Raw genomic sequence first — 16,315 nt, 5'->3', positions numbered from 1 at the left:
GGATATTTGGTCAAGATTGAAACTTACCTTGTCAGGCCGAATCGCAGCTATAAAGATGTGTGTTTTGCCAAAAATGTTATTCCTATTTCAAACCCTTCAGGTCGTGGACAGAATGGAATGTTTTGGAAAATGGCAGAAGGACATCTCTAAGTTTGTCTGGCAGGGCAAAAAGCCCCGAATAAAATTCAAAATACTAACTGACTCAAAAGAAAGAGGGGGGTTTGCCCTGCCGGATTTAAGGTTGTACTACGAGGCTGCAGCCTTCTGCTGGCTGAAGGATTGGTTTCTGTTGGAAAACACCGATGTCCTAGATCTGGAAGGGTTTGACAACGTTTATGGTTGGCATGCATACTTGTGGTATGACAAGGCGAAGGTTCACAAACTGTTCAAAAACCATATTGTCAGAAAATCAATTTTTGCCGTCTGGATGAAGTATAAGGACTTATTAGAAAGTAAGACCCCGAGGTGGTTATCACCAGTGGAAGCCAAGATTTCTAAAAAAAGGCCCAATATGGAGGCCTATTGGCCAAAATATTGGGAATTAATTGAAAGAGTTGGAGACAACTGGAAGCTCCAAAGCCAGGACAAACTAAAAAGTAAGGTGCGAGATTGGTTACATTATGCTCAAATTCAAGAGGTATTTAAAATGGATAAAAAAGTGGGTTTCCAGATGGAGAAATCGAAACTGGAGACGGAGTTACTAGAACCAAAGACCAAGGTACTTTCGAGGATGTATGACTTGCTGCTTAAATGGAACACACAGGATGAGACAGTTAAATCTGCTATGATAAAATGGGCACAGGATGTAGGACACAACATTATGTCTGAGGACTGGGAAAGGTTATGGAACACCGGTATGAAATTCACGGCATGTAGTGCCTTGAAAGAGAACATTATGAAAATGGTATACCGGTGGTACATGACCCCAGTCAAGTTGGCTAAAATATATCATCTTTCTGATAATAAGTGTTGGAAATGTAAGGAGGCAGAAGGGACATTCTTTCACCTCTGGTGGACCTGCCCGAAAGTAAAGGCCTTCTGGGAAATGATACACAATGAGCTGAAAAAGGTATTTAAATATACCTTTTCCAAGAAACCAGAGGCCTTTCTCCTGGGCATGGTAGACCGGAAGGTGCCAAAGAAGGATAGAACCTTGTTTATGTATGCAACCACAGCAGCAAGGATCCTTATTGCAAAGTTCTGGAAGACACCAGATTTACCCACGCTGGAGGACTGGCAGACGCAGTTGATGGACTACATGGAGTTGGCAGAAATGACTGGCAGAATCCGAGATCTGAGCGAAGAAACAATAGAGGAGGACTGGAAAAAATTTAAGGACTATTTGCAAAAATACCATAAGTTGTTTGAATGTTAAGATTGTGCACGATTAAGAAATGTTATGCTTCTGCAATTTATCTAAGTAAATGATAAAGTAAGTAATGATGAAAAAACGAGATAAATTAGAAACAAAATATTATGTTTATTAAAAGTGTTGAAACCAAATTACAAATTTCCGAAATTGGTAACATAATAAATTTAAAGGTACAATAAGATGTGAAACAAGATAACAAATTGCTGAACTGGCTAGAATAATGAATGCAATGTTGAGAGGATGTGAGGAGGTCCAAAAGAAAGTGAACTGTTGATATCTAACTTCTGTTTTCTTTTTTTTTATTCTTCTTCAAATATAAAAAAAAATGTTTCTTGCATGTTGCTATGTAAATTAATCTGTTAACCTATGGAAAGAAACGCAATAAAAAATTTTTATAAATGAAAAAAGCAGAACTCAATGCTCTTTCATTTTCACTCATGGATTGTGAATGGTTGATGCAACTGTTTCAGGACATCAGAGTTTCTGTGAAATGTCCTGTACAAGTGTACCAAGACAATAGATCCTGTTTGGCTTTGTTGAACTCAGAGAGTTGCAAGCAAAGAACCAAGTACTTGCAGATTAAGCTACATCGTGCAAGAGAGTGTATTCAGAAAGGACTCATTCAGGTGTCCTACATGCCAGGAAATGAAATTCCTGCTGATCTGTTGTCTAAGGTTGTTAACAGAGAACAACTTAAGGTTTATGTACAGAGGTTGCAATAGGGTTGAACCACAGGTTCTACAGGTTACACGGAAAGGGGGAGGATGTTAGGATATTTCCGTTCCACCTTAAAAAGGGAGTAGCCTGTTGTGTGTCACAAGCCTGCGTACTTCCTGCTCACAGGAAGTTTCTGTTTTGTATATAGCTTTTGTTTTCAGTCTGTTGCCTCGACACGGAGGCAGGCAGTCATGTTTTTCCTTTGTTCTGACCAACGTTGAATAAATCTGTAGAATATGCTCTCCTGGGTGAATCTTTCATTGTGGAAACTCTGCAAAAAGGGCGTGCACGAGTCCTGGAATGTGGACAGCTATTTCTGAGGCTCGTGTTGCTAATTGACTGATACTGTTTCCATGGGAGACGACGTGGAGGCATGATGGCCTATGTCTCCCTGGCAGTATCCCAACAGCATCTTCATGAAATTTTCTTTCAATTGATAAGAAGCCATAAAATTTATATTTTCCCCCCAAAATTTAACCCAATCTTTGTATTCAATTTCATAACCTAAATCTTGTTTCCACCTTAACATAGTATTACTTTTGATTTCTTGATCTGTTTGTACATTATTTAATAATTTATACATTTTTGTAAGTATATTTTGTTTACTCTGTAAGACTTCTTTATCTAACTTTGATACAGTGGTACCTCAGGTTAAGAACTTAATTCGTTCTGGAGGTCTGTTCTTAACCTGAAGCACTACTTTAGCTAATGGGACCTCCTGCTGCTGCTGTGTAGCCGCTGCATGATTTCTGTTCTCATCCTGAAGCAAAGTTCTTAACCCGAGGTAATACTTCTGGGTTAGCGGAGTCTGTAACCTGAAGCGTATGTAACCTGAAGTGTATGTAACCCGAGGTACCACTGTATTTTATTTTCAAACCCTCTGCTTTTTGTATCTTTTTCAAAAGTCGCTTTCAATTGAAAATATTCCAACCAATTTATTCCCATCTTTTTTAATTCCTCATAAACTTTTAATTTTGGTTTTCCATTCATTTCTTCCACTAACTCTTTGTAGGCTGGCCACAGTTTTCTTGCATTATTCTTGAGTGTCGAGGTTGCCTCTACTGGGGAGGTCCACCACAGAGTTTTTTCTATGATTTTCTGCTTTGTTCGCTCCCAAACTTCAAATAGAGCCTTTTGCACTAAATGATTCGTAAATCTTTTTTGTACCTGTATTTTCCCATACATTAGATAGCCATAAATTCTATCCCAACCTTCTAATTCCAAAATCTCCATATTTTTATGTAACATCCACTCTTTCAAACAGCTCCAAAATGCAGCTTCATAATATCTTTTTAAATCTGGAACTGCAAAGCCTCCTATTTCTTTAGACCCCATCATAATTTCAGATTTAATTCTAGCTTTTTCCCCTTGCCAAATAAAATTGGCAAGGTCTTTTCGGCAGTCTTTCAGATATTTAGTCCCTATTATTATAGGTGCGGTCTGGAAGAGGAACAGAATTTTTGGGAGTATCATCATTTTAATCATTGATACTTTCTCTCATAGCGATAATTTTAATTTATTCCATTTTCCTAAGATTTCTTTGATTTCTTTCCATTTTTTGATATAGTTGTCTTTAAATAAGTTCATATTTTTATTTGTTATCCAAAGGCTGAAATACTTCACTTTACCTTCTATTTTTAACCCTGTTGTTTTCTCTAACTCTTCTCTGTCTTTCTCTCCCATATTCTTTGCCAATAGTTTTGACTTTTCTTTATTCAGCTTAAAACCCGAAACCTTGCCGAATTCCTTCATTTTTTCTTGGGTTCTTTGAATACTTTCTAATGGTGCTTCCATCGTTATAATCACATCATCCGCAAATGCTTTAACTTTGTAGCAGTGGTTTCCTACATTTATCCCTCTAATTTCCTTGTCTTTTTTTAATGCTCCTAGAAGAGTTTCCAGCGCCGTAATGAATAACAGTGGTGACAGGGGGCATCCCTGTCTAACCCTTCTCTCGATATCAAATCCCTCTGTAATTTCATTATTTATCATTAACTCCAGATAAGTCTGAGGCACTGTTAGTGGGTGGTTCCCTAGACCAGATGAGTGGGAGATCTCCTGCTTTTGATGGGGTTACACTTCATCTGAAGGAGCAGGTTCATAGCTTGGGGGTACTCCTGGATCCTTTGCTGTTGCTCAAGGCTTGGGTGGCCTCAGTGGCCCGGAGTACCTTCCATCAGCTTCCACTCAGAAGTGGTGGTGGTTTCACCAGCGATATGCTGCTGAGTGAAACCGACATCATGGTCTGCTCCTAATACTGGTCCTGGGCAATATATCGATGTATCGCCCAGGCCTAGTGAATACCTCTGTGTGTATCTTTGGCTCTCCATCTGAGAGCAACTAGCTGACATAGAAACTTAAGGGGATACTCTGATTTGCACCCAAGTGTTTTACGTCAACATGAGGGCTGAGTTCCACATACTCTTCAACCCTTCCAAAGGTTTAAACAGGTTCCTTGGTAATCATATTATTTCTTTGTTTTCACCTGTCACTGTACTTGTACCAATCTCTCCCTGTCCCTTTTACCCAGAAGAAGGTTCAGAAACCGTGTGAGACAGTATGCTTTGATTGAGCAGGAAAATGGTGCATGCCCATATGTCACTATGTGTGTGTGCCCTATATAATCAAAATCACTAATATGGACCAATTTTAGTATTTTTTAAAATGGATTGGGTTTCAAGATTTGAAAACCATGGGGCCACATAAAATTCCAGTTGGATTTCCCCTGTAAATTAGACAATGTGCCCAAGGTACAAATTAGCCTTTTGTATCCCCTTTGGAGAGCAAGCTAATGACATATCCCTTAAGTGAAAGACCACAGCCAATGTAAAACTCCTACAGAAATGCCAAGGTGAATACACTTCTCTCAAGATATGTCAACACCTATGCCAAATGGGAAGTTGCTTATGATAAATGAAAGCAAATGAAAGCCCTTCACAGGGATTCATAAAAAGGTGAATGCTGAGGAGTTAGGATGCGGAAGGCTGAATCTGCAATCTAGGGAACCAAGAAAAGCTGAAAATAAGAAGGATACTCCTCCCTGCTGAGTGTAAAGTATAAACCTTCAGATTAAGAAATGGAAAAGAAAGATGCTGTCGGGGAACTGCCATCAGAGGCGAGAGGAGAGGTAAGACGCTCCAATGATGCAGGGGAGGAAACTAGCAAGGAGAGAGAGAGAGAGCTTCCTCTGGGGAAGGAAATCCAGGGGACACCAGGGAGGAAGGAAAGGTGGAGAGTACTGCGGAGAGGAGGCTCCGAGACTCTTCCAGTGAAATCAGCGGAGAGAGCACTGGACCTCCGCTTGGCATGCCCACGCTGCGCAGAAGGCTTCCGCGCAGAGAATCTAGGAGGAGACTGGGCGTCAAAGAATTTCTATGTTGGAAGAAATTTAGGAGACGCCCACTCACGGATTCTGCCAGTGACTAAGACAGTCGCGTTTCAAGGGCTGTCAAACCAGAAGAAGAAGAAGAAGAAGAAGAGGAGTTTGGATTTGATATCCCGCCTTTCACTCCCCTTCAGGAGTCTCAAAGCGGCTAATAATCTCCTTTCCCTTCCTCCCCCACAACAAACACTCTGTGAGGTGAGTGGGGCTGAGAGACTTCAAAGAAGTGTGACTGGCCCAAGGTCACCCAGCAGCTGCATGTGGAGGAGCGGAGACGCGAACCCGGTTACCCAGATTACGTGACTACCGCTCTTAACCACTACACCACACTGGTTTTAGCTATACGACTAGCTTGGAGCAGTTTGCAGTTTACGCACAAGCAACCCCAATTCCCATTACAGCAATCCGTGAGTCCCTTGTTGCTTGTGCGGAGAGCAGCAGAAGCAGCATCATGAGTCAAGCTGAAGGAGCAGGCGCCGGAGAGGGGACCAGGAGGGAACCAACGCTCGAAGAGAGAAACAGAGAGTTGGAGCAGCAACTGGCTATACTAGCGGCGCGGCTGGATGAAAGGCGGACTCAGGATGCCCAGGGGAAGCCCACCCCCATCACAAGGAAGGTACCAGGACTAGTGCAGAAGTTTTCAGGCAACCCCAGAGACTATAATGCATTTAAGACAGAAGTGCAATATGCGCTGGACCTGCAGTATGAGGACTTTGTAGACGATGGGGGGAGGGTCGCTTTTGTGATAGGGCATCTGGAAGGCGGGGCCAGAGAATGGATTAGGCCCTTAATGGCATCGGAGAATACCGCCTTAAAGGACTTAAGGAAATTTTTTAGCGCCATGGACCATATGTTCTCAAGTGATGTGGAGCAAAGCGTGACGCGCAAGGAGCTGATGGGGTGCAAACAAGGGAACCAATCAGTGAGAGAGTACTGGTCACGATTTGCAATGCTAATCCACAAACTCGGGTGGGAACTGGGTTCAGAACCAGTGCAAATGCTATTTGAGGAAGGCTTATCCTCTTGGGTAAAAGATGAACTTTCCCGCTCGCCCCGCCCGCAATCGATGGACCAGCTGACTAAAATGGCGCTTGCTGTGGGAGTACGCCAAGAGGCGCGCACTCTGGAAAGGCAGGAAGGGAGAGCAGAGCGTTGGCATGACAATCGCATTCCAGACGTGCCTGAGCCACCTGCACCGCCCGTGCAACCAATGGAATTGGAGGAGCGCGCACGGGGTTTCAAACTCCGGCGAGGTTCGCTAGAAAGAGGGGGAAACGATCAGGAAGTGTTTTCTCTGCCTACAGCCGGGACATTTTGCCAGAGTCTGCCCTCAGAGAAAGGCATGGCAAGGAATGGTGGGGGCCGCTGGGGGAGAGCAGGAGCAGGGAAACGGCAAGGCTTGGCTGCAGGAGAGCGGGCACAGCAGCCAGGCGGGCAACCAGTGAAGGTGCCCAAACCAGACCCCCCCGGGCAGCCATAGCCATAGAGGTGGTGTTAGAACTCCCCAACGGACACCCTATTAAGGTGAAGGCATTGCTGGATTCTGGCAGCTCTTGCAACTTCTTTAGCAGGGATTTTGCACTAGAACACCAGCTCCATGTGGTGCCTCTCAAACACCCCCTGCAAGTAACAACCATTGATGGGAGAGAACTCTTGGGGGGGGGGAAGTGACCCACCAGACCCCTCCCATGAAAATGAGGATCTCCAGACACACTGAGATAATTGCCTTTCACGTTGCCACATTAGCAGGGCCACCAATCATACTGGGAATGAGCTGGCTGGCACTGCACAATCCAGTAGTGGGGTGGCACCAGCGGACAGTCACCTTTGGGTCAGCTCACTGCGTAGAGCACTGCCACGAAGGGGAAACCCCGAGGATGGCAGTAGCCAGGGTGGCAGGGATGGTGGCGGGAGAAAAGGGGAGAGTACCACCCCAGTATGCAGACCTGGAAGAAGTCTTCAGTGAGAAAGAGGCGGACAGACTGCCCCCTCACAGGGTCTTTGACTGTCAGATCAACCTACTCCCAGGGGCTGTTACCAGTGGGCAAGCTGTACACCATGTCGGACAGGGAGATGCAGGAGTTGCAGAAGTTCATTGACAAAAACCTGAAGAGGGGTTTCATACGAGAATCAAAGGTGGTGGGGGGCAGTCCAGTGTTTTTTGTGGACAAAAGAGACTCCAAGGAGCCGAGATTGGTCGTAGATTATAGGGGGTTGAACTGGGTATCCGAACCAGTGACCTTCCCTATGCCCAGAATTGATGACATTTTGGCCAGGGTAGGGAAGGGGAAGGTCTTTACCAAGCTGGACCTTCGGGGGGCGTACAATCTGATAAGGATGAGAGAGGGGGACGAATGGAAAACCACGGTGTTTACCCCTCTGGGGGCCTTTGAGTACCTCGTTATGCCCTTCGGATTACAATCCGGTTCGGCCTGCTTTCAAGCTTTCATGCACCACGTGCTGGGGTCCCTGCTGTACAAGAATTGCGTGGCTTTCCTAGACGACGTGCTAATCTACTCGGAGAGTGAGGAGCAGCATGTTAAGGATGTCAGGGAAGTGCTGAAAAGGCTGCAGGAGACCAGCTGTGGGTCAAACTGGAGAAATGCCAATTCCACGCCCGAGAGGTGGAGTTCCTGGGTTACAGGTTGTCGGACAAAGGCTTGGCAATGGACCCAGGCAAGGTGCAGGTGGTACTAGAATGGAAGGCTCCCAAGACCCGGAAGGACGTGCAGAGGTTCCTGGGGTTTGGAAACTTCTATAGAAAGTTCATCAAGAACTTCGCCCACTTAACGGCACCCATAACTGATTGTCTCAGCAGCAAGAAGAAGTTTGAATGGACAGGAGCGGCTCAGGAGTCTTTTGAAAAGCTAAAGAGGGCGTTCGCTTTGGAGGAGCAACTCTTACACGTGGATCTGCAGAAGCCTATGAGGGTGGAAACAGACGCGTCAGACAGAGCGGTGGGAGCTGTGCTGCTCCAGCCAGGAAATCGATCAGAGTGGAAGCCATGTGCCTTTTTTTCAAGGAAGCTGAACAAGTCAGAACAGAACTACACGGTGTATGACCGTGAATTACTTGCAATTCATGAAGCCTTTCGACGTTGGAGACATTTTCTGATAGGCGCGCAGCACAAGATCCAGGTGTGCACGGACCATAAAAACCTGGAATATTGGAGGACTGCACGAGTTCTCAACCAAAGACAGGTGCGATGGGCACAGGAGTTTTCCAAGTTCTTCTTTGAAATTCAGTATGTGCCCGGAAAAGAAAACGTCAGGGCAGACGCCCTCTCCCGTAAACCAGAGTACTGGGAAGGAGAGGGAGCGCCAGAAGCACGACATGTGATACCCAAGGACTGATGGGTGTGTGGGGGAGTGTTGATAGGGAGACAAGAACTAACCGGGTTGACGAGGAATGACGAGTACGCACAAACTAAAATCAAGGAGATACGAGACTAAGAAGAAAATCGGGGGTTTTGAGGAAAAGGAGGGGGCACTGTACTATAAGGGAGCATTGTACATACCAGAAGGGGACTTGAGGAGAAGAGTACTCAAACAACTACATGATAACCCCACGGCGGGACATTTTGGTCAACACAAAACCATGTTGCTTGTCACCAGGCAGTTCTGGTGGCCAAGAGTGAGGGAAGATGTGAGAGAATACGTAAGGGGGTGCGAGCGCTGCCAGAGGGCTAATGGGGAGAGGGCAGCACCCGCGGGGTTACTGGAGCCCTTACCCACCCCGGAAAGGCCATGGGAGGTGGTATCCATAGATTTTATGACCGATTTACCCAAGTCCAGGGGGAAAACAGCAGTCATGGTGGTAGTGGACTTGATGACCAAAATGTGCCATTTTATTGCTTGCTCGCATGCAGTGACAGCAAAGGAGACAGCTAGGCTGTTTATAGATCACGTTTTCAGGTTGCATGGCGCCCCCTTGAGGGTTTTGTCCGACAGAGGTGGAGTGTGCCGGCGGCCGAACAATTTGTGGAAGAAATGGAAGCTTTACACCAACAACTTAAGGTTAACCTGGAGAGGGCTAAGGAAGTATACAAGAGGCAGGCAGACAAGCACCGAAGAGAAGGGGAGACTATAAGGGCTGGAGATCAGGTGTGGTTGTCAACCCAAGGGTTACCGTTCAAAGGGGGGTGTAAGAAATTACAGCCGAGACGACTGGGACCCTTTGAAGTAACCCAACAGGTAAATCCGGTGACCTTTAGACTAAAATTGCCCACCAACATGAAGCTACACCCGGTGTTCCACAGGTCCTTGCTCTCACTGTACCGGGAAGGGTGGGAATTTCAGGGGGGAGAAAGAGAAATCCCCAGGCATCCACGGGTGGAGGAAAGGGAACTCAGTGGTCACGCAGCGGAAATTCTTGATTCAAGGTGGAGAAGGAGAAGGGTGGAATATTTGGTGGCCTGGGAAGGGGAACCAGAGTCGGAAAACGCTTGGGTTCCTGCGGAAGAGATCAGGGGTGAGTATCTGCAGGAGGAGTTTCATAGCAGGTTCCCAAGGAAGCCCAAACCCCTGGGAAGGTTCTGGGGAGAGCAATTTGGCACCACGGAGGATGAAGAAGAGTTTGAGGGGTGGCCAGCCTCAGAAGAGGAGGAAGGAGGGGAAGCCGAGGGAGAGGAATCCGACTGGGGAGATTGGGCAGCGGAAAGAGATAGCAACAGATGGGGAGTGGTGTTTGAATCTTCTGAGGAAGGGGATAGCTCCTTCCCGGGGTTTCCCGCGTCACCGTCCGAGGAACGGAAGGGGGAGGGCCCTGGGAGGGAGGTGGATGTCAGGGAACTGCCATCAGAGGCGAGAGGAGAGGTAAGACGCTCCAATGATGCAGGGGAGGGAACTAGCAATTAGAGAGAGAGAGCTTCCTCTGGGGAAGGAAATCCAGGGGACACCAGGGAGGAAGGAAAGGTGGAGAGTACTGCGGAGAGGAGGCTCCGAGACTCTTCCAGTGAAATCAGCGGAGAGAGCACTGGACCTCCGCTTGGCATGCCCACGCTGCGCAGAAGGCTTCCGCGCAGAGAATCTAGGAGGAGACTGGGCGTCAAAGAATTTCTATGTTGGAAGAAATTTAGGAGACGCCCACTCACGGATTCTGCCAGTGACTAAGACAGTCGCGTTTCAAGGGCTGTCAAACCAGGGAAAGTTTTAGCTATACGACTAGCTTGGAGCAGTTTGCAGTTTACGCACAAGCAACCCCAATTCCCATTACAGATGCCAATAACAATTGATAAGGAAAACCAAAGTTTTGAAAGAGGGAATTCATCTATTCCTCTCAGCTAACTTCTGCATAATGCCATTGTGTAATGTTATCCAGATGCTCTACTTCTCTAAAAAAACTATTTTTAGAAACCTGCAGTATGAAGACCTCTTCATGAACACATGCACACACCAGGACATCCCCCCACATGCATAAAGTTACACCACTTAGGGAGGATATGAAGTAGAATTTGAGTGCTTTAGGGCAGAGACAAGGACTGTTTTTCAATAACCATGCCTCCATACATCTGTTTTGTGCCACCCTGTGTCCCACCACATGTTCACAGGATGCACATAAAATAAGTTGAGTGGGAGAGCTGGGGAAAAAAATCACATTAGGCAACAATGCACCACTTTGGTTCAGATAGCACATTGGTAGACAAGTCTAAAAAGCCCGGGGAACAAATTTTCATGGCCTTCTAGAGACTATAGTGGCTCCTGTACTGGAAGTAGTGTACTTAGTGTTAAATGTGGAATTGTATACCCGATTCTGACCAAACTAAGTCTCCTAACCAAAACATACATCAGTATGCCCTCCCACTGTATATAGGTCTCATGATTCAGGCTGTCACTAAGAAGAAGAAAATTATAAACTGTCTCATCAGGGCCTGAGTGTTACATATACTCGAGTGCAAGAAGTATCAGCCACAGTAACAAATGTACCAGGCATAGGCAAACTCGACCCTCCAGATATTTTGAGACTACAATTCCCATCATCTCTGACCACTGGTCCTGTTAGCTAGGGATGATGGGGATTGTAGTCTCAAAACATCTGGCGGGCTGAGTTTGCCTATGCCTGAAATGTACTGGTAAACAATACATGAAAAATGGTGTGTGCCTGCTCAAACAGTGTCTCAATATCTTTGTAACATCAACAATAGATATTGATCAATCATCTATTGCCGTAACCTCTTTCCATGGTTCAAGTGTTACAATTATTCAGCATCCTCAACATGAAGTAGATATGGAGGATGCTGACGACAGCATTCATATCCAGCAGAGGAGCCAGAAAATAGTCAACTGCCTCCCCAAATCTTACACTACTTTTCCTGCAACTGGTAAAGTGACAAGGGACCTACGTTTGCCAACTGTTAATCCATGCTACATTGATCACAATCCTGCCTTCACCCCAAGGAAGTTTTATATCCTTGGCTAAACTCTGTCCTGGAGAGAATGCATATTCAAGACACACAAAGAATGGAGGAAGTACCTTGAGTATTCTTTGCTGCTTTTCATGCAAAAAATGAACCTGGTATAGGGAAACTAAAATGTAATGCAGCATTGCTTCCACTTTTAAATGACAAAATTGCAACACCAGCAATGGTACGTCATGTTATGGATATCATAATAATGGCAACAGCTAAATTAAATGGAAATCAAATGCCTGTATATGCAATTGGAAAGGAACTGCAGTGGAAGTTTCCTGACAAATGTAGTGAGGATCACATTATATTCATGAAGTGTGGCCTTCATAGTGAAATGATGGTCATTAACTTACTTTGGAAGTGGTTAACTTGCAGTGGATTAACTGAATTAGTAACAACAATTGGAAATAACTGGTATTGTCAGTTCTGGTGTTGCAGAATCCTGCCTCACATTGTCATATGTGAAAAGATATTGATATGCTCATCAAGTTACTTTAACTGCATTACACTGTCTACAGGTACAAGCATTCCACAAAGCACGTGAAACAGATTCCACCATCAGTGACGTAAACATTGAACTATGGATTACGTGGAAAACATCTGAATGTCCTCAGTTCCAATATTGGAACACAATTATTGAACCCAAGTCCCTGCTAGTACAACTTATATTAAGTATTCACACATCTAACTTTAAAATGTTTGTGGATACTTTGACTCAGTTATGCTCTGAGTCCCATAAAAGGGGAGTTGGGCTGTTAAAGGCCCCCCCCCCCATTTTCTGGTAATACACTTTTCTGGTAACAATACCTGTTAACTTCTCATTTTTAATAAAGGGTTCAAAACTAAAATTCATTTTATTTCCCTAAAAAATGAAACAAAAACCACCCATCTTCTTCATGCTTCTGGAGTTTTGTCAAGAGCAGATTCTGCCTTCCTACCTTCGAACTGACAATGGCGTGATAAAATGAAACGCAAAATCAAGCACTCAATGCATTTGGTTGTCGGTCTCCTTCCTCTCCCATTTTCCTCCACTGCAGTAAATGAAGGAGCCTTCAGCTTGCTTTTCTGCTACAGCTCCCTTTCTCTCCCCACTAATGGCACGAAGGCATGGGCACAGCTAACTTAATTAACTTTGCTACGCGTGCTCAGAACACTGTCGGGAAGGGGGCGGGGCAAGTGAAAGAAGAACGGCGCGCACAAGAGGTTGATGCCCGCTCCTTTGTGACGTTTGTTTTAGCAAAGACTGGTCGCTAGACTATTGGGGGGAGGGGGAGAAGAAGGGATAAAGGGCGGGGGGGATGTGCGTGTGGGTTTGCGAGTGAGCAGGCCGCTCGCTCTCTCGCTCACCTGCAATTTCCTAAGCTTAGCCTGTGATTAGTGCAGGCCTCGGACCTGGCGAACCCCGGAAAGCGGCAGTCAAGTCCTCTTTTCTCCACTCCTCCAGCTCGAGCAGGAGCACGCCAAGCGAAGGTGAGGAGTGGGTGTGGGGGTGCTCAATCGCGGAAAGGGGATTGTTGAAAATTTTAATTAATTGTTTTTTAAAGGGCGGATGTGTGGGAGAGGTGCCAGGCTGCTTAGGCCCCAGAACAGGCCCCAACGCCTACCAACACTCACGTAGCACACCACTTTTTAAAATTTACTCCCCGCTTCACATGTAAACCCGCTCGGGCTTTACAACCAGAGGGGCGCGAGTGTGCGTTCGGCTTCTACTCCGCCGCGCGGTTCGACCCAGCACTGTAGCTGTCCCCGAGAGGCGGCCAGAAAATGGCGGCAAACAAAATGGCGGCTATCAGAATCAGCGGCAGAGATAACAGAGAAGCACAGCTTACAGAGGCCTTTTTCTTCCTCTGCCTTATCCAACTTTTAGAAAACACACACCTCCCCCCGAAGTCTTCTAATAGCCAGTGGTTGTAGCGCCAGACAAACCTCGCTTCTGCGCCTTATAGTACTGTGGGATGTTAAAGACAAAACGGAAAGGGTGCAGGGGAAGAAGGAAGCGCCGGCGGTGCGGCTGTCAGGGGAGTTGTCGGCTGAAAACTCCTTCCTCTTTCCCCCGACAGCCCACAGCTGATGGGAGCCTTCGTCGTCATGTCTTATCTCAGATCCCGCGCGAGGCATCGCTGGCTCTTTGCCTTCCTCGGCCGTGCAATACTAGCTCTGGGAAGGATGGGTACAACCCCACCCCCTTTTACCCTTCCCGCGCTCTAAAGAGCCGCTTTATTGTTTGCCCGTCACGGGCGCTGATTGGAAGCGAGGGAAAGAGGAGCATTATGTGTGTGTGTATAGGCATGCGGGTCTCCGCCTCATTCAAGCGCAAGGTTCGCCATCCCCTTTATTGAGTAGCCGCCACCTTGGAAGCCTTTGGAAAAAAGAATTTACGTTTTGAGCCCCACGACTTGGTTTGGGAGAGCTCTTTCCAGCCAGAAACAGTCTGACCCCTTCTGTGTGTTTACATTTAAGTTTTGTTGGGACTTGCCCATGTGCTTTTAAGTTTGCAGTGGTTTGCTGCCTTTACTTGCACATGTTTACCAAAAAACCCCAGGCTTAGTCTTTCAGCTTCTTTAAGATTAAATGCATCTACTGCATAAACTTTAATAATATAGACTACAACCTACTTCATGAGGACTTGGGGCACATACAACCTGTATTTTCAAAATTCAACTTTTGTTTATTGGCCCACATGCAAACCACCACCACCTCTAAGCACCACCTCAACTGCCTCTCCTGATGCAGGTGGAACAGAGAGATAGAGCTGGGTGACATCTGCATATTGATGAAACTTCATTCCAAATCTCCTAATGACAGTTCCCACAGGCTTCATAGCATGAGGGACAAGATGGGAGTCCTGTGGGACACCACAGAGCAACACCCATAGTGCTGAACAGTAGCCTCCCATTACTATTTTCTGAAAATGGCCCTGTAAGTAGAATTGGAACGGAAAAAGGTAAAAGGCGGATCTACACGGATCCTCATGAATTCATATGATTTTTTCATTCAAATTAAATAAAACCACCATGATATTGTAGACCATGTCTTACTCTGTAGAAAGCATCAAAAAAATCACGCATCCACTGTTTCGGGGGGGGCGCAGGGGCGCAAAAACATGGTTAAAAAACACGGATCCTCATGGATCCTCATGATTTTTCCACTAGATCAGCCCAAAGTCACCATCAGATCAAAGATCATGGCCATGGGCACAGCATCCACCACAAAAATCACAGATCCACGGCTTCCTGGCGAAACCGTGGCCCAAAAACGTGGTTTTCAAGAACAGATCTTCATGGATCCACACGCTTTCTGCATCGGGCCAACCCAAACTCACCGTCAAATCACATATCATAGTAAGGGGCACAGCCTTCACCACAAAAAACTCGGATCCACACCTGCCTGGCCACGCCCTGGCCCAAAAACGTGGTTCCGAAGCACGGATCCTCATGAATCCTCATGATTTTTGCACTAGATCAGCCCAAAGTCACCATCAGATCAAACATCATGGCCATGGGCACAGCATGCAACACAAAAATCACAGATCCACGACTTCCTGGCGAAACCGTGGCCCAAAAACGTGGTTTTCAAGAACGGATCTTCATGGATCCTCACGCTTTTTGCATCGGGCCACCCCAAACTCACCATCAAATCACACATCATGTCCAGGGGCACAGCCTGCACCACAAAAATCACAGATCCACGGCTTCCTGACCATACCGTGGCCCAAAAACGTGGTTTTGAAGCACGGATCCTCATGGATCCTCACGCTTTTTGCATTGGGCCAGCCCAAACTCACTGTCAAATCACACATCATGTCCAGGGATACAACTTGCACCAAAGAAATCTAGGATCCACAGCTTCCTGTTCATACCACTGCCCAAAAACGTGGTTTTGAAGCACGGATCCTCATGGATCCTCACACTTTTCGCATTGGGCCAACCCAAACTCACCGTCAAATCACACATCATGTCCAGGGGCAGAGCCTGCACCACAGAAAACTCGGATCCACGGCTTCCTGGCCACTCCAAGGCCCAAAAACGTGGTTCCGAAGCACGGATCCTCATGGATCCTCACGCTTTTTGCATTGGGCCACCCCAAACTCACCATCAAATCACACATCATGTCCAGGGGCACTGCCTGCACCACAAAAAACTCGGATCCACGCCTGCCTGGCCACTCCATGGCCCAAAAACGTGGTTTTAAAGCACGGATCCTCATGGATCCTCACGCTTTTTGCTTTGGGCCAACCCAAACTCACTGTCAAATCACACATCATGTCCAGGGGCACTGCCTGCACCACAAAAAACTCGGATCCACGGCTTCCTGGCCACTCCAAGGCCCAAAAACGTGGTTTTGAAGCACGGATCCTCATGGATCCTCACGCTTTTTGCTTTGGGCCAACCCAAACTCGCTGTCAAATCACACATCATGTCCAGAGGCACAGCCTGCA

General features: G+C 46.3%; 1 protein-coding gene across 7 annotated transcripts in view; it reads left to right on the top strand.

Annotated features, from left to right (window-relative positions):
* Window positions 1-13,050: 13,050 nt before the first annotated feature.
* Window positions 13,051-16,315, top strand: part of LOC308577825 (zinc finger protein 711-like) — an 85,015-nt gene continuing 81,750 nt past the window's right edge. For 6 of the 7 annotated variants that reach the window (XM_081178212.1, XM_081178211.1, XM_081178209.1 and 3 more), the window contains exon 1: window positions 13,051-13,347. The gene's annotated coding sequence lies outside the window, so the exon portion shown is untranslated. The remainder of the gene's footprint in view (window positions 13,348-16,315) is intronic. The other variant, XM_081178213.1, reaches the window with a different exon arrangement.

The sequence above is a fragment of the Podarcis bocagei genome (genome assembly GCF_964188305.1).
Source record: "Podarcis bocagei genome assembly, chromosome: W".
Classification (NCBI taxonomy): Eukaryota; Metazoa; Chordata; class Lepidosauria; order Squamata; family Lacertidae; genus Podarcis; species Podarcis bocagei.
Note: the sequence above shows the minus strand (reverse complement) of the source record. Positions and strands in the feature narration are given on the sequence as shown.